We start from the raw sequence: 20,392 nt of genomic DNA on the forward strand, positions 1-20,392 counted from the left end.
GAACCGTTGTCTCCAGACAGTTGCCATTAACTCTGGTCCAGAGTAGTGACTTCCCTCTTTTATCCTCCCAGAGAATGGGCATGGGATAATGCAAGGGCTTCTGGGAAGAATTACTTCAACCAATGAACTTGCTCCTCCTAAGCATGCAAGCTCTTTCCCAGAAATCCACAAGTAAAACTCCCAGTCATGGCCGGAACTAGAGAATTGTCAAGTACCAACTTAGCACTTAGTAAGAACCTAATATCTCATTATCTCATTAGCACTTAGCAAGAACCTAACAGGATTTCTCTTAGAAACTCTCTACATTGATAATGGCAACTTCTAGTCTTAAAAAGACAATAAAGTGAAAGAAAAATTTAAGCTATTTACCTATGACAATATCAGAAGGATGATTCAGAGGGAAGATTTGAATCCAGGTGTTCTTTTTTTCCTTAATACTATCTTATTTTTCCAAATACTTGTAAAGATAATTTTAACATATTTTTTTTTGTAAAAAAAAATTGTATTACAAATTTTTCTCCCTGCTTCCCTCACTTCCTCCCTATCTGAAACATCTTATCCAAAATCTTATATAGATTTAATAATTGTTACTGGGAAATGAGTGTAAACTGTTTGCATTTTTGTTTTTCTTCCCAGGTTATTTTTACCTTCTGAATCCAATTCTTCCTGTGCAACAAGAAATTTGGTTCTGCACACATATATTGTATCTAGGATATACTATAACATATTTAACACATATAAGACTGCCTGCCATCTAGGGGAAGGGGTGGAGAGAAGAAAGGGAAAAATCGGAGCAGTAGTGAATGCAAGGGATAATGTTGTAAAAAATTACCCATGCATATGTACTGTCAAAAAAGTTATAATTATAAAATAAAATAATAATAAAAATGTTTTAATATGTGCTATCTCTTTAAACATAATTCCATATTTGTCATATTGTGCAAGAAAAATAGACCAAAAGGAAAAAACACAAGAAACAAACAAAAAGGTAAAAATATTGTGCTTTGATTCATATTTAGTCTCCATAGTTCTCTCTCTGGATGCAGAAGGCATTTTTCATCCCAAGTCTATTGGAATTGTCTTAAATCATAGCATTATTGAGAATATCTATCAGCTAATCATCACATAATCTTTTTGTTACTGTGTACAATGTTCTCCTGGTTCTGTTCATTTTACTCAGCATCAGTTAAGTCTTTTTTTAATTTTTTAGTTTTTTTCTGAAAGCAGTCTGCTCATCATTTCTTATAAAATAATGTTCCATTAACATCATACACCATAACTTATTCAGCCATTCTGATGGGCATACACTCAGTTTCCAGTTTCTTGCCACTACAAAAACAACTGCTACAAACACTTTGCAAAATGGGTCCTTTTCCATTTTTTATTGTCTCCTTGGGATACAGACCCAGTGGTAACACTGCTGGATCAAAGGGTATGCCTTTGGGCATAGTTCCAAATTGCTCTCCAGAATGGTTAGATCATTTCATAACTCCAGCAGCAATATATTAATTGATTCCAGGTCTTCTTGACCCCATAGATGGTTTTCTGTCTCCTTTTCTTTATTACCTCTTTACATATTTGAATAAATATAAAAGTGAAAATTTCAATTCTGAAAGTGTCATATTTAAATTTCTCTGCAGTTAACTTCTCATTACCTAAATTTTTTCTGAGGTTCTATATGTGTATGATTCAGGATTTTCCCTTATAAATTTGGTAAACTTCTCCAAATTCAAAGAGCATAAGTTTTTTGGAGGAAAATATATTACATAATGTAATGAACAATACTGCACACCTGAGTAGTAATAAACTATGAGTAAGAAAATTTTAACAAGTGTTAAACTATACTTACATTATACAAAATAAAAAACAAAGAAAGAAAAAAGAAAGAAAGAAAAGAAAAGAAAAAAAGAAAATTATGAAGTCAGCAAATAGCTGGATGATGTGAGTACTTTGTATATTAATGATATAACTTTTGGGAAAACATCAAAGTTTAGAATTGGAAAGGATTTTAGAGTTATTTAGTCCAACTACAACACATATAAATGTTTGGCTTTTTCTCCCCCTTTTAATGTCCCTAGTAATTTTCAAGCATAAGACGTTACATCATCTCTTCCTTAACACCACTTGGATCCTTTGCCTATAGGTCTTTGTGGATCTGAACACTGGCTTTATGGCCATCTCCCTGGTGCCTCCTTGTCCCTTCCTTCCCAAATCTTGCTTTAGGCCATTACCAAGAGTATTGACCCTGGCCAGCTCAGGTTTCAGAGCCTGGAAAGCAAATCCACACTGGAGTTAGATAAAAAGGGGAATCATTTCTAAGATAACATGGGCACCTATAGACACAAACTCTTCATTTATCGAGCTGTTACAGTCTGTATAGAACTACACAACCCAGAGAAAGTCAGCAGAGTTGAGAATCTACTAATAAAATTTTACTGATTCTGATCATTTTGTTGAGTATCCTTGTCTAGATTATTTTCTGAAATTAGGAATTAAAAGTGAGGTCAAGTACCACACATTTCCTAGGTCACTACTGGGTACATAATTAGTACTCAATAACTCTTTATTGTGTGAATGAATGCTTAATGAATGGATCAAGTGCAATGCTGGTTGATTGAAAAATAGGTTGAAATGGGAAATTATTCATTTTAGCATTTGTTGTGAGGTGGAAAAATATGGATGAAATAAGAGTGTAAAGTTAGGTTGGAATCCAATTGTGGATGACTTTAGGTGGATGACTGGAGAAGAAGGTACAGGACAGAATCTTGGAAAACCCACAGCAAGATGAGTGATGTTATTACAAAAGAGACCAAGAAGGTGTTATGAATAGGTAGAACTAGGAAAGAATTGTGTTCCAGATGCCAAAGGAAGAGATAGTGGTATACAAGTGTGCAAAGCAGAAAGGCATGAGGATTGAGGAAAGGACATTGGATTTATTTTTTTTAATTTAATTTTTATTTTATTTTATAAGTATAACTTTTTTTTGACAGTACATATGCATGGGTAATTTTTTACAACATTATCCCTTGCATTTACTTCTATTCAGATTTTTTCCCTTCTTCCCCCAACCCCCTCCCCCAGATGGCAGGCAGTCTTATACATGTTAAATATATTACAGTATATTCTAGATACAATATATGTGTGTAGAAACGAATTTCTTGTTGCACAGGAAGAATTGGATTCAGAAGGTAAAAATAACAGTTTACACTCATTTCTCAGTGTTCCTTTTCTGGATGTAGCTGATTGTGTCCATCATTAATCAATTGGAATTGGATTAGCTCTTCTCTATGTTGAAGATAAAGGACATTGGATTTAAGAGGATAAGAAACATAAAGGCAGATTTCGGGCATTTGGGGCTTGAGAAAAGGAGGTCATCAGAATCACCAAATTGAAAGGGGCCTGAAAGACCATATAGTTTAATTTATACAGGAACAAGAATCCCACCTATGATAAATCCAGGTGGAGGCTTTAAGGATCTATAATGAGAAGAAACACACTGTCTCTCAACAGTCCATTTCTCTTTCAGATGTACTAATGAGAGTAACATGGTGAGTGTCTGAGACCAGATTTGAATGTAGAAAACTGAGTCTTCCTGTTTCCAAATCCACCACTCGATCCACTGCACCACCTAATTGCCCTCACAATTATAATGTCATCCCTAAATCTTTGTATCTTCAGTTTTAACTTTTAATTGATTTGATAGCACTTCATTGTCTCAGTTACCTTCTTCTGGACTAGCTAATGATAGGGTTATTCAATAAACCAACAAGATTTAAGTGCCTATTATATGTTTCAGACACTGTGCTAGGCCCTGACACTACCGACACAAAAATGAAATATTCTTTGCCTTCAAAGAACTTAGCTGTTTTCAGGAAAAACAACATATATAAGTATATTTAATATCTACAAAATTAAAGCAAGGTAATTTCAGGAGAGAGTCACTGGGAGATGAAGGAACAGGGAAAGCTTTTTAGAAACTGGAAGCTTGGAGAAATAGAGAAGTTAGGAAGAGGCTTGCAATTGTTTTGCCATTTCAGTCATGTCCAATTTTTCATGGCCTCCTTTAAATTTTTCACAGCAAAGATACAGCAATGGTTTGTCATTTTTTTTCTCTAGATCATTTTACAGATGAGGAATTTGAGACAAACATGGTTAAGTGACTTACCCAGGGTCACACATACTAGTAAGTGTCTGAGGCCAGTTTTGAACTCAGGAAGTTAAGTCTTCCTGACTCCAAGCCTTGCAACTTGGATTGGGAAACTGGGAAGAGGGTTGGTTACCCATCTACTGATTCTGTTATAAAAGGAAATAAGGTTACGTTAGTATGATATCTTGAGTAAGTCATTTTTGGGGAGCTTCTCTTCTCACTTGAAAAGGCTTTCTCTATAGAATATTGCTACATGAGAACCTACTAATACTTTCTTTAAACATTTTCAATTTTATTCATCTGGGCCAGAAGTTTTTAACTTTTTTTTTCATATCGTGGACCCTCTTGCAGTTAGGTGAAGGCTCTATGGACTCCTCAGAATGTTTCTAAGAATAATGTTTTTAAATAATTGAAGGGAAAGCTAAATTTCAATTAAAGACTAATGAAAATAAAAATACATTGTTTCCATCCAAATTCACAAACCCCCTGAAATCCATGCAAAGATTCCTTAGGGGTCCTTAGACATCAAGCTAAGAACCTCTCTTCTAGGTTTTAAAAAATGAATTCAGGATATTAATCTGACTGTAGCTTCATTTTTATTGTGAAAGAAGTTACATCACAGAAAAGTTGTATCATAAGGTTCAGTGCAATGATTCTTAATCCCTGGTTTTGTGATGCTCTTTTACATCTCTAATCACTATTTTGTTAGCTCAAAATTCTCTGCAGGAGTAGTTTAAATCATTTAATCTTAAAAATGCATTCCTATTAAGAAGGCAGCAGGCATTTTTTAGGAAAAACTAGGAAAGAAATTTGAAGAGTGAAATGGGCAAAACGAAGAAAAGGTTATATATACAGTAGCAACAATATTGTTTTAAGAACACCTTTAAGCAAATAAGTTATTTTGTCTATTGTAAATACTCAAATTAATTATAAAGGACTTTATGAAGAAAGATGGTACTTGCATCCATACATATATGTGTGTGTGAGTGGATATAGACATACACAAATATGTGTGTATATATACATGTATACATAAAATTTTGTGTATTTGAAAAGAATAACAAAGTGTGCCTAATAGATTTGCAGTTTCATGTATCTTTTTATCTTATTATGTTATAGAAATGCTTGTTTTATTTCATAAATTAAAAATAAAATAAAAAAGAAGGCAGTGGGGGCAGGAGAAGGACATTGTCATGAAACCAAACAAGAATGAACTATCATCTCTGAAAAAATGTAGGGAATCATTTCTGCCATTTCCCCCTAGGCATACTGCATCCATGGGAACTATTTCATTAGTTTGAGCTTTTACCACTTTAAAATATAGAAATCCAGAAACAGAAGGGAGCAACAATATATAAGAGCTAAAAATAGTAGCTAGAATTTATATAGTGTTTTAAGGTTTGCAAAGCACTCTATATTTGCTATCTTATTTAATCCTCACAACAACCTTGTAAGGTAGATGCTGTTATTATTCCCTTTTTACAGATACATGATTATAGAATATTCTGCTTATTTAACATATTTTATCTGTCTTATGATATACATTTTCCTTTCAGCCAAACAAGTGGCATGCTCTCTCATAATAATTGAAGAATCTGTTTAATATATTTAATAAATTTAATTTAATAATTGAAGAATCTCTTTTGTGAAGTTGCTTTCTGCCCCCTTATCAATGCTATCTCCTTCTTCAGTTTTCTTTGTCCCATAATCATTGGTATGTTCATATATTTATAAAGTATTTTAAAGCTTTCAAAGACATTTTAGAAATGTTATCTCATTATAACAATCACAAAAATTCTGGAAAGTAAGTGATATTAGTTTCCCCATTTTATAGAAGAACTGAGACAAGAGGTTAAATGGCATGTACAGGGTTACACAGCTATTAAGTGTCTTAGGTCACATTTGAACTCAGGTCTTCCTACTTCTATCCACCATATAATGTAATTATCATCCCAGCAGCCTGTAACATAAGACTGCTTCCTTTATGCCTTTTTATTCCCATTTATTTGTAAAGTTAAATTGGATTGTTGCAGAATTTAAGTTTTCTTCTAGGTAGAAAATAATATATATTCCTACTTCTCTATAAGTCTCTGAACTTGAATCTTTGTTTGCATTACAAACATCTGCCTTTACAAGATTTTTTTTTTCTTCTGGAACACCAGCCAGGAAGCCTTCAAGCAAGTTAGATTGTCCGTATCTGGGTGACATTCAAACCAAAATATGTAAGAAATGTGGTAGAGCTGAGTCATAACACAGATTTCATGTACCTTGTAGCTAATGCTACCGTAGCTTAAGTGATAAATCATCAACTGCAGCAAAATAAACAATGGTTTAAAAAACAAATTCAATTTTAAGAGCTCCCTTAATGAATCCATAATGAACTGCATATGTATAACAAAGAAAAAACAGACTGCTATGTTATGTTTACTTTGAAAAACATTGAAAATTTAAAAATTTAAAATGCATCAATAGCCTTCACCTTGTGATTCATCTCAATACCAAAACAAAAAAAAAATTTGAATTCAGAAGTTATGTCATAGAAAAGGAAATGCATCTGCCATTGATAAAAAAAAAATACACAAACTATGTAAATATAATTTCCAAAATTAGGCAAAGAACAAAGAATCATGTTTGACTCTTGCTCTTGATGGTGATGATTTTATGGTGAACTGAGAACTTTTGAATTATCCCATGTTGAGATAATTTAACTTTCCAGTTAACTTGAATCTTTAAACAATTATCACTTCAAAATTAATTAGAGATTATTTCTCAAATAAACATCACACCCAAAACATGAATCAATTATTGAACTTACAAAAAAGGATGCAATAACCAATACACAAAAAACTAGCCCCCTCTTACATTATGACTTTCTCCATTGCAGACAGAAAGTTGGTATAAGAAATTAAATGGGAATTTGGGAGAGGGGGAGTTTTATGGAAGTCATAATAGACAAACAAAGGCCAGAAACTTTGACCAAACATTTAACCCAAATTTTACAACAAGGTACTGTAACCGATAAAAGGAAAAAAAAAAAAAAAAAGAAAGAAAAAAAAAAACTCATAATACTTCTTTGATATAAAGGGAGAGCCAAAATTTTTAACACAGATTTTCCAGATCATGTGAGTGCCATGCCCCTAACCTCCATGATATTGAAGGGGTAATTGTGGTTCAGTTTGGTTAAAACACAAGGGACATGCAATGAAGCATTATAAAAAAGACTGCAGAGATAGGTTGAAACCAAAGCTTTAAATGTCAAGTTTTTGGATTTCATCTCAGATGCAATAGGAAGCCTTCAAGGTTTTTAAATCAGATAAATAATATAGTCAGAATAAAATTGAAAGGACTTGGCAAATGATTAGACATAAATATTGAAGGAGAATGAAGTGTAAAAGTTAACTCTAAATTTTCAAGACTTGGTGACTTGCTCATCAATATAAATAAGAAAGTTGAGAAGATGAATAGGTTTATGGAAAAAAATAGTAAGTTCATTTTGGGACATGTTGAGCTTAATTGACTAATAGCTTATTCAAGCAGAGATATCCATCTGACAGTTGAAAATTAGGAACTACAGCTCAGGGAAGAGATGGGAGTAGGTAGCATGTATAATATAAGTTCTCTGAGGACAAGGAAATATATTTATTTTGTATTTGTATTCCCAGTACCTAACACAGTTCTTGCACATAAAAGAAAACTAAAAATGCTTGCAGAATGAATGAGTTAATGAAACTTGAGAGCATCTTCACAAACATGAAAGTTAAAGAAATATTTTTTTGACCAAGAATCAGAGAAAAAAGAATGTCATGAATGGAGTTTGAGAAACATACAACACTTACATAGGCAGGAGGAAAAATAAGAAACATCAAGGATAGTTTCAATGCTCAATAGTTTCAAAATGACCTTCAGGTTCACAGATATGGACAAAGAAAGGAAAAACTTGGAAAGACTAGTTTCAATAGAGTGGCAAAGATGAAAGAAAGATTGCTGAGTATGTAATTGAAGAAAAAGTTGAAATAACAAATTTACACTATTCTTCCTAAAAGTTTAACACTGAAGAGGATATGTGTATTATATATGTGTGTGTATGTATGTATGTATATATGTATACATATATATATATATATTTATATATATTTATAAATGCAAGATATGAACAATGTAAAGTCAATGAGAAAGAAGCCAGCAGAGGGAAATAGGTTGAAGATGAATAGGGGAGAGAGAGGTAACTAGAAGAAATAGACTGAAGTATAAAAGTGGAATAATTAACATTGACAAACATGGAGATTTCTGAGACTGGGAATAAGGAAAAGGGAAGACGTGGAGATTAGAATGAAAATTGGAGCATAACATTTCCCCAGGATTCCTTTCATCAAAAGACAACTCCATTTCAAATATTCATGTGGATTATTTCTGGCTAACCTATACTAGAGCCTTCTGAGAGTGACATTTTGGAAGAGGCAGAAGGACAGGAAGTTAAAATCAGAGTGGCAGTTTTCACCTTTTGTGGGTCCTAGAGCTCAAGCATTCTCAATGTTTGATAGTAATGAGTTTATGACCAACCCTTTGGGGAAGGGTGTGGTTGAGGGAAGATCAGAATCATGGATATTGAGAAGGTTAATGAAGTCCATGAATTTCCTTAACTAGCCACATTTTAACCAGCCATAAGTGCAGGCCTTCTAATTTCAGAAAATTTCCAATAATAAAAAACAGCTGAATGTATACTTGCCCAAATGGAAAACAAATAGCTCATCTCTATCTGGGTCTTTGTCAAAACAGGGGGAAAGAAGAAGCATGTGAAACTTTTAAGGCTGAAATAATCCATTGTGGGTTTTTTGTTTTTGTGTTTTGGGCCTAAGATTTGTGATTTCATTTGTATGGAGAATTAGAGATGAGGAAACTCCCTCTCCAAAAACAGATTAGCACCTGTTCTGCTATATATAGTTCTAGAGATTTGCCTAGGATACTAAGAAGCAAAGTGATGTGCCCTGAATCACTTAGCCAGTGAGTGTCAGGACAGAGGAAAAACATAGGCTAAAGTTTTGCTGATACTAAAGTCAGCTTTCTATGCTCTACCCCATTTCTCCCCTCCCAATTGTTTTAAGAGGCTATCATACCTCAGCTCAGGTATTTATTTTGCATTTCCTCACTTGGAAAATCATTTTGTAAAACTCAAATAGAACACTAACCCATACATAAGGATTTCTGCAGCCCACATATTGACTTGGAAAACCAAATATTAATATCATCTATATTTTATTGTATTTTTATTTATTTAGTTAAATATTTACCAATTGTATTTTAATGTGGTTGGGGCTGCAGTTGAGAGTTTGTAAGCCACATGTAGTCAGTAGGTTTTATGGTTGAGTCCTATTTTTTTGTTTAGTTTTGTTTCTTTGTTTTTTTTTTTTTATATCTTAAATCACTGTTTGAGGAAAAGCATTTGAATTTTGTAGGAGCTGGTGGTGTTATTGGCAACAATCTTATTAATTTCACTTTTGCTTTATTTCTAATTCTAATGAGAAGACTAAAAATCTGGTGAATGGTAAAATGCTGGCAGGTATACAGGGAGAGTTGAAGAGTGTGACAGCTTAGAATAAATCCATCCTGTCCTTCCTTGTTTGAAATTCCTCATGTTCTCATTCTATTGGGCTAATAGATGACAAAATGGACTTCACTGTCTCTACAAGATCATGGTTAAGATGTACATTTACTGGGAGAGGAAATCAGTTCTTGGAAACTCCTTTATCCTTCGTTAATAAAGACTTGGACTGGAGGTCATGGCATTATAGATTTATCTTTTGGGTGCTGCATGAATGGTTGCAAAACTATTAAAATAAAATGTCACAGATGTAACCCAGATTTGACTGGGAATGTCCAACTTACCTGACATGGAGACCTCTACATTCCCTATCATTAATGGATATAGTTCCCTTTGGCTGCCTTCATCTTTAAAATTGGTGAGTGACTCTTTTCTGTTGGTTTCTTCCTTTGTGTTCCTGCTGAGTCCAGAGAGTGAAAAACACTATTTATCCATATCAATGGGTGCTATGAACTAAAATAAGAGGGAAAATAGTTCTTTTCCCTCCTTCTTCTTTTACCCTAGCATCAACAACTGCTTCTGAAAGTATATAGTGTTTCTGTTCGGTGAAATTTGTCTTTAGTTTTAGATGCCAGTGATCATCTTCATTAGATGTAGGAGTTCAAGTCATGGTGGTGTGTGAACCAGGGTTGAAGGCAATATAGTACAACCAGGCAACTTGACCATCCAGAAAGTCCCAAGAAGCCAGGATACCTTGGACTTAAGTCCTAAGGTTTGGGGGGGGGGAGAAGAGATTAGAAATACAACTGTATGCTTTATAGGAATTTAGCTAAGTTTTGAAACTAATCTTTTTCCCCTCCTCATAGATTGAGGTGTTGGAATAATAGTAAATTTGTATGTTATTTATTATATGTTATGTTATTATATGAAGCAAATATTTCTGTGTAAAAGCTAACCTGACTTTTGGTGGTTAAGTGAAACTGGGAGAGGGGGAAGCAAGGACCACCCTCTACAACTGCAAGAACAAGACTAGTGGGGGCATGGAAACTTTTGCAGAAAGATTAGACAACACCCCCCTGCCAAATCTCCTTATATGTACTAGAGAAACCTGGGGAGAAGAGTAGAGGAATAACCTACCTAAACTTCAGGCAGTTTTGTATTGTTCTGGTAGACTTATGACCTTTAAATTGTGTCTACAGTCTAGTCTTCAAAATCAATATATTTTGCTTGCATAGTGAGCATATTTTTTCTATTTTTTTTCTTGTCCTTGCTTTCCCACTCTACTATTTGCATTCCCAATCTACTATTCTTTTGTTCCTCTATTGAGGCTTTTTTAATTTTTCCATTCTGTTCTTTTTTTTTTCCTTTTTTACTGTATAGAACATATATTCTTCTCGCATCATTCTCATTTATCTTTTAAACAATTCAGAAACAATGCATTGTGGTTCTATGTTGTCCTTAAATTCCACAGTATCATGGAAGATGGTTGTGGTAGAGGTGGGGGGGGTCAATAAGCAACAATAGTTTTTGCTTTTTTTTTTTTTTTTTCACCTTGTTTTGGAAAGCTAAAGTAGCTTTGTCTTTTAGCACATGATTTCTTTTTAGAGAGGTTTGAGAAGTTGTGGGATCTGAGAAAATGTCTAGTCTGCCAACTTATTGCTCAAGTTTAGTAAAGCTTATTCTAGAGAAGAAAAAACTTCAGGAGACCCAGCATCTTAAAGCATCTATAATCTCTGTCTTTAGACAGTAATAAGTAATAATAATGCTTTTGATAAGTAAAATATTTATCCTCACATGCTACGTTGCAACATTTAACCTACAAGCCCTTTCTATATTTCAGAGAGAGAAATATGAACACCTCTTTTCCCATAGATATATTCCCTTACAGATAGTATTTCCTTATCTTACTGGTTTAGGATTTGTATTCATGGATTACTCAATTAGATACTACAGCTTTCATTTCTATATTATTGACTCCTCCCCTTTTTGTTATAATGACATGTTCAGATCCCATCAACTTACTCAAATGATATAACTTCTCTTTGTAGAAGATATGAGGAAGTTTACTTTCAGGTGAATTGTGATGATGTATTAAAGAACTATATTAGAGAAACCATAAGATGTGTAGAAATCCCATGTCTCATTCTGGCTGCCTACTATTTTGACTCCCTTAATCATGGGGGATCCCAGTGATTCTTTCACTCACAACTTTCAGTGAGAGACCATGTTTTAAGGAGAGAGCCATTAGAGGCTTCTCCTCGAGACCACATGGACCCTGAATAGCAAGCTTTAGTCCTTCGCCTTATTTATTCTTTTCAATTCTAAGGAGTGGTATCTCTGTTCTTGAAAATTTCAAAAGTTCAGGAGAATAAACCATAGGAGTTCAGTAATTAAGTTCAGAACAGATATTACAACCAGTCTAGCATGTAGAATCAGAGCTGTATTTTGAACATATTCTCCAGGAAAAGAGGTGGAAGAGAAAAAAAAAGTTTACTCTGGAGATGTTGGGGAAATTTTTGACTTGTTCTTGTTATATCTTTGAAGTAAATATCTTTTTGCAAAAGCTATTGATTATCAATGGTGAAATGGAACTGAGTATTAGTCACAGGCCCCTTATTCTTGGGAGAATATGGTCACTGGGAGTTCAAATTCATGGAAGTAATGCTCCACACCACCAATCAGGCTCACTTGGTTAAACTGAGACCTCTTAGAGACCTTAACTTAGAAAGACCAACGTCCCCCCCACCTGCACCCAGGCAGGACCCATCTCTGTAGTTTCGATCTGTATCTTGCCACTAGGCTCAGTTGGTTCACTTAAATCCCTCCCTCACTTAAATCCAATTGGCTTGTATGTCATGGTGTCACCTCCCTGAGGTCAGGGTCTTCTTCCAGGGAAAGGACAAACATCAATAACAATGGGAGATGGAGGCTTCTTATCTCTAGGAAGGTGAACAGGAGCATACACATTTCATTGTTATTGGCAGTTTTCTCCCTTATTTTACAAAACAGACTGTATAAAATTTTAATCAGAATATTAGGAATGAATATGATAAGTAACAACACTTCACCCAGTAATAGGATGTTTAATATTACTCCAGTCAAGCAGCAAATGCACCATGGCAGGCAAGTTTCCTCTCCAAAATCCCAGACATTAAAGCTGCCTCTGCTAATCACTCCTGCAAGGGCCTGACTAGATGTTCATCCCATAACTTTTCCACATTTTGCATGTTCTCCAATGTCCAATGACTCAAAATGCTTCTGCTAATCTTTCCCAAAGTTCCATGGGCACCAAAAGCAGACTGCATCTGACAGTCTGTCTTAAGTATTTTAGCATTTATTTACTTAGTTTTTTGCCTCTACCTTTTTAGCATTATGTAGATTGGAAGGACAGTAAGAAGGAAAGGGAAGGAGAAAACACACAGCCTCTCCTAGTTTAGCTCTATTTCCCCAAACCCATTTTTTATATTCAGCCCACCTTCTTGATTCATCCACAACCTTAACTTTTTCCTATAATCTCCTGGCTCAGAATCTTTAGAGAAAGCATCAGGTATCACTTGGCCTGAAGTTCTATCCTTAGGGGGGAAAATAAACCTACCACACTTTATTTTGTTGAGCCATAGAGAACATAACTGGGATCAGTGGATGAAGCTTCAGAGAGGCTCAATGTAAGGGAAACTTTCATATTAGGTAGAACTATTCAAATATAGATTGGGCTATTAAAGGAAGTAGTAGTTGTCAGTCTCTGGAAGTCTTTAAGCAGAGATTTGATAAACATCTGTTTATTCAGGTCAGTTCAAGAAAGTCTTTGAGGTGCCTTCCAAATAGGAGATTCTCTGATTTTGTGACAATACCAAAAGGTATTAGTGGCTGATGGTATGATAATATTGGGAAAAGGTCTCCTGGGTAGGCAATGTGAGAATATGAAAAAAGTAAAAATACTGAAGAGAAATTTCATCTGTTTCCTAATTTTGTATGGGTGGGCTCTAAATTCTGTCTTTTTTAGAATAGTAAGCAAGGAAGGCCCATGTTTTTAAAGAACTGAATCAATTATGAAATAAGAACTTTTACAGGGAAAATTCTCATAACACCAGGAAAATAATTAAGAAATTCTATGTTTCTAACAAGGTTTTACTTAGGTTATTTTTTCCCACCTGTAACTACTTAATATGCTTCACAGTGGTTTCTGGAATCAGTTGAAAGGCTTTTATTACAAGTCTAGAGCTAAGAAGGATGTTTTAATATCCTTAAGAGGTTATTACAAACAATGGAAATGACCCCATTCTGTAGCTAACTTTGTCCTTTCCTTCTTTGCAATAATTTCCTACTTAAATAGAAATAAAATAAGCACAACCACTGTTGATTAATTGCAAGAACAGCCTTGTTAAATGCTTTCTCAAACACCTTTGGGGTAACTGTCAAAAATGGTGACCACACAACAGGTATTGGAATGTAGTTAGGAACTATTGAACAAGCTACTGAGTCTCCTATTACTTTATCATTGTTCAAATAAACAAAATCCAAAGGATCTAGCTCCATCCCTTTACTAATCCTTGGTAAATCACTTTGCCCTAAGACACAGGTCTTTAACCTGCAGATTGGAATATGTCCAGATCCATAGTATCATTAACACAGAGGAACAAAACAGAAGTGTATTTTTTAGCCATAATTAAAAAAAAGTGTTTAGATTGAAAATAGCTTACCATAACCATCTCTATGACTCTTACTCCTCTCTTTTTTACTGCATTCTTCCTGAGCATCTTTGACATTGACCTGGTCCAAATGAACGCCATTCCTTAAGCCACACCTAGAGTAAATGAAGTGTGCCATACACTTTGTTAAGCTTTACTATCTCTTGCCTGAGTCCTTAGATTAGTTCAGGGAGGGAGGGAGGGAGGGATAAAAGGAGAGAGGGAGAGAGGAAGAGATGGATAGCAGATGGATAGCACTTACTCTGTAACAGACCTTGATTTTTGGACTTATGTCATTCTTCTTGCCCACTCTTAAATGAAGTCTTGGGTTATTTTACCCTAAGAGTGACAGTTCTCTCAATTTATTTTCTTAAACCTAATAAGCAGTTTGAGTCCCATCTTTTCCAAATGTTATAGATTTAAAAGGTTTATCTCAAGCCCAAACCAAAATAATCACCTCCTGTTTTCTTTAGGACAAAGAATAAGCTATTTAGGACTCTATCAGTTGCAGATCCCAAAGACTGTGGCAATACACAACAGCTGGACTTCACCTCCATAGCATGGTAATGCTCTGAGGAGCCTGTAAAGATTGAGGAATCAATTGTCTCCGGAAGCAGATGAAGTCAACTGGCCCACCTACCATCTGCAGGGTGAGGCTTTGAAGGTTTTTTAATGAGACAGACAAAACTGGGCCAGGATTTCTGTAAGGTCAAAGTGAACACTATATACCACTAGGGAAATATTTTAGAACTTCCACATTTCTAATAAGGTTTGACTTTAGTTGTTTTTTCCCCACCAGAAACTCCCTAACATTCTTCACAGAGGTTTTCTGGAATCATATGAAAGGTTTTCCTCATAGAACTAAGGCTAAGAGGGATGTTTTAAAGTCTGTAAGAGGCCATTACAAACAATAATAATAACCCCATTCCCTAACTAATTTTGTTCTTTCCAATTTAACAATCATCCTCTATTTGAAATGAAATAACATTCACATGAATACTGTTGAATAAGAGCAAAAATAGACTCCTTAACTGATTTCTCAAACATCTTTGGAGTCAGGACTACTGATTGCATAGCAAGTGTTGACTTTGGAGACCCTTCCTTAAACTGAAATTGTTAATGAATTCACCAGCTAATTCTAGGGAAAAAGTAACTTAGCAGTATATATCAACTCTTTCTGAATTCTAATGTATACCTTAGAATCCTAAGATAAAAATATACAAAATTTTTAGATATAGTTTTAATTTGGCCACACATACTTAAGGAGATGGCCTTGAATGAAAATAGAAACCTATTCATGGTAATTCAGCTCACAGCAAGTCCCATTTTAAATTACAGCCAAAGCTATAACGGATTTCACATGAAATTCTCCTGGCTCACCCACTAGTAGGTAAATGTGTGGGAAACAGGGAAAATCATCCAGTTTAAGGAATACTGGATCAGAATCAGAAACCAAGTTATCCATGGACCAACCTATCTGCCATCTTGAGTAAAGATCCTCAACTAATCTCTAAGCCAATCAATACATATAGCTCTCCTTTTATCCAACTGTTCTTGACCCTTTGCATCAGTATTTCAAGTCGCCAAGCATTGTAGGTTTCAGCTTTGGTGAAGTCACCTCTGTGATATTTATGAACTCAGACTTTATCTAGTGAGTGCCTATAGCCTCATACTCTGAGCTTTTTACTGTATTCCTGCTATTGTCTAACAGTATTTGTAGCACTATAGTCATTTGTGCAGTCATATGCCTAGAAAGTGTTAAAATTAGAATTTACATTTAAATTTTCCTGACATCAAGCCTAATGTTTCATTTATTATACCATCAATGTATGTGTCTCTTAACAAAGCCAGATATGGTTAGGTGAATAGAAAATAGCCTTCTAGAATTGTTGCAAGCTAGATGAATACTGGATTGTGACTTTCTCTCTCTTCAACAGCTTCACAGGTATTTGGTTTTTTTTCACACATTTATGAACTCAATATTTCAAGAGCTGATAGACAATATTGAGTTGTAGAGCTTAATAGGTATCCTCTTCTATCTCTAGGACCTTTTTCAATGTACCTAATTAAGATAGGTCACTCTTCAGCATCTATGCCAACAGTATTTGCAAAGCTAAACATGTAACAATTAGGGAAGAAACAGATGAAGTTTCTGAAGTATACAATCAGGCAACAGGAAGTTTATATGGAATTACCTAATGTAGCAGTCATGCTGTTATGGACCCTTTGTAATTCTTTGGTTTTGAAGCATAATATCTAATAATCCATCACTAAGTTTTCTGTTATAATAGCACTTTTTCATAGACCTATTCAAATACTCCCAAGACTTTTAAAAGGCAAAAAGGATATTCAGTGATTAGGAACATGTCTATCTCAGTCTCTATCTTGGTCTATACAAAACATTAGAAATGACTTATCAAAGGGAATAAAGCATCTAGTGATATCATGGCAGCTTCCATTTCACCAACTAAACTATTTTCCCTCAATTCCTAGCCCTGCAATAATTATCCCCCAATTGGACTGCCATTAAAAGGAACTTTCCAATATAGAAAAGAAAATATTCTCAGTAAAAGCCATGAGGTACAAGAGGCACCATCTTGAAGAATTATGTCCAAACCAAATACACATATCAAGAAAATCTTTAAACCATCTGTCATTTTGACTCAGACTAGGAGCACTGGGTGTTATGACTCTTGTCAATTCTATTTTACTATCACCTTCATTTCATAATATCCTGATCCACAAATTGGCACATTTTCAAAGAATAAAAATAGAATTTGGATGCTGAGTAAATTTCACTCTGAAAGGTTTATTGCAAACAATATTTTTAGTCTAGAGCTCCTAGATCTGATCTACCGAAGCAGGCACAAAATGCCTTTTTCCAAGTCTAGATGTACATCTTCAGCTGATATAATTCCCACACTCAAAGGAGGATCTCTTTTTGATGAGCTCCAGAATCCTTACTTCATTTAATCTTGGTGAGATTCGAGGGGCAGTGTTCCACTGCTGCCATGACAACCCAGGATGGTCCATGTGGACCTATTCAAAACTTCATATGTTATTTCCAAGGACATTTGGTAGAGACATTTGAAATATGACATTTTTCATTATGTCCATTCCTTTAGGGACCAAGAACTGCATGTAGAATTTAATAGGCTTATCAGAACCTCTTCTAATTTCCCCATGTTCTTGAATAATAGAAATACCGGTATTCATTATGGGCCCGCCCAATTTGAAAAGTATGATAGCAATCAATTGCTGGAAAGGCAATCAAGTTGATTCATTTCCTGTACCAGCACCTTCCATCTATTAGATTTTATACAGGCTTTAATGTTGTCTCTTCTATTACTGAAAGATATTTTCTAGTTTCAGAATCTCGCATATCAAATAATATTGGTATATGCAGTTTTTCTTCTATTTTAGAGTGATCTATCTTATGATACCTGCAAAGGAAAAGCTTACCATTCCATGATCTTTCAGACTAGCCATAGCACTCAGGTCATCTAATTCAGACTCATTTTAAAGAAGAAACCAAAGGAATAACTTGCCAGTTATTAAGTAGCAGAATTAAGTTTTAATCCAGATCCTCTGAGTTCAAATCCATCATCATTTCTACTGCACCACATGACCTTTCATGTCTAACCCATTTATTTTACATAAGAAACTGAAATTTAAGAAATTTACTGATGGCCATTGGGACCCAAACCCTAGTCTTCTGACTTTAAATAAAATAATATTTCTCTCCTATTTTTAAGGTGATTAGGCCATCTTATTTTCTAATAAGGATTTCTTTAATCTGAGCTATAACTAAGTGGAATAATCATAATTTTGATCCAGGGTGTCAAAAGTTAGAAGTTACTAAAAATACCTGAACTTCTTCAGTAAGAAGAAACTTAAGTAGCAATCACTATGAATTAAATAGATACTTAATTAATAATTACAATTAATTAAAATAGGAAATTATGTTTCTTCCCTTGACTGCCAAAACCTAGGTTATCTTCTCTTTCTCAGCTTTATCCTAACTCCCATCTCTGATGAAGCCTATTCAACAATAACCATACCATCTTCAGGACATTTCTTTCTATGTGGAATTGGTCTCTTTCTTATCTTTCTCCATGAAACCTGAAGTCTGTGGTTTGTCCCTAAGAATTTCCAGGCATAATCACCATGATTTGTCTTAAAGAGTTAATCTGAGAATGCTGTTCATACCTCTTCCTGTGAACAAATTTGGGCATTTTCCCAGATGCCAGAATTGGTTGTTAAAGCTATGATAAAATTATATTTCATTAATATATTCAAAATATAATTTTTAAATGAACTCTTGCTTCTATCCCTGTAGAGGGCGGAACTTTGGAGAAATATACTTCAAAGAAGTATATTTGAAATAAAGTGTTAACTCAGTGGAATTGATGAGAGAATGATTATCTAGTTTGCATATACTTAGTACTTAGCATGGTGATGTAATAGTTCTACAGTTAATCTAATTGTAATAGGATATTCAAACTGAGGACAAAGTCAGCCACAGACATTCTATATTTGACCTTAATCATGGTGACTCTCCTGCTTCCTGCACTAAGATCACACTGGCAGAGGAGACTGAGTCAGACTATGACAGACACAGATTATGAAGGGGACAATAAAGACTTTGGACTTTATCCCTAACTATTCTCATTGGTGACCACGGCTGGTCCCAAGATCCTCCAGAAAGCTAGCCCAATCATTATATATACTCTACAATTATATACCTACAATTATTCTTTAGGCATGAGTATCTGCAATTGATGACTTATCCATTGAATCAGGCTTCTTAAACTGAATAGTAAAGCCTCCTATGGACAGCTAAAGTTTTGTACAAGAGGAATGTGCCTATTATTATACAATCAGAAAGACTTTATCAGTTTTTGGATTTTCTTCCAAATTATGTGCACTTTCTCAAAGACAGTTCAACTAAATGATAGATTATTTTATCACCATCACTAAGTCACAGATCTAAAGTCGGAAGACACCATGGAGGCTAGTTAGTCCACTCCTATCTATTTATAAATGAGAAGGCTATGCAACAAGGAGACAAAAAACAATTTGCACAATTTGCCCAAGTGAAAGAGAAGAGATTTTGTCTTCAAAACGTATTTATATGCTTGTTATGGCTATATCTTTAAAGTAAATATTTTTTAGTAAAAGCTAATGGTAAGTGGTAACTTAAAGCAATAGCAGGAGAAAGAAAACTTCTATTCCTTTCAAAGAATCTGATAATAGGTAAAGAGACAAAGTAACCTATGTTTCACTTATAAGAAAGTGCTCACCTTTATTCACTTTATACTGACCTATGCTAAAGATTCCTTTACTTATCCTTCTTAGTTCTGAGCTAGCTGATTATGACTTGCCTCTAGATGGCATTCCTCTACCTCCTAGAGGGTTCCTTTGCTTCTGACACTTAACTATCAGGGTACAAAAGCTCTTCAACCTAAGAAGAAGGAGATTTAATGCAACTAAAGCTTTAAAAAGGCAGTGGAAAAAAACTCTGGATTTGAAACTAGAACTCCCAAACAGTGAAGGAAATCAGAATACCAAGCCTAGTTTCTGCTCACTTCATGGATAATGTGGGACAACTTCAACTCTCTGGCCCTTCCAATTTTCCCACAAGTAAAATGAGATGTTTGTGCTACATAATCTTGGGGAACTCTTTTAATTACAATTCCATATTATGATCCCATGATCTATTACTTCTATATTCTAATTTTCAAGATGGCACCTCAATGAAAATAACACTGAATGAAGAGTCCCAGTGGATTACTTTCTTAGCTCTTTCATTTATAACCTGGGTAACTATAGGCAAATAACTTAACTTCTTTATGATTTACTGTCCTTAAACTATAAAATGAGGATATTGTACTTTATGACTTCAAATGTCCCTTCCAGTTTTAAATCTATGATCTACATGAGCAAAGCCAAGATCAGTGCTTTCTCCCATGTTCTATTGAAAATCATTATTGTTAGTTATCCATCACCCTCATTCTT

The sequence above is a fragment of the Sminthopsis crassicaudata genome, chromosome 1, assembly GCF_048593235.1.
Source record: "Sminthopsis crassicaudata isolate SCR6 chromosome 1, ASM4859323v1, whole genome shotgun sequence".
Lineage (NCBI taxonomy): Eukaryota > Metazoa > Chordata > Mammalia > Dasyuromorphia > Dasyuridae > Sminthopsis > Sminthopsis crassicaudata.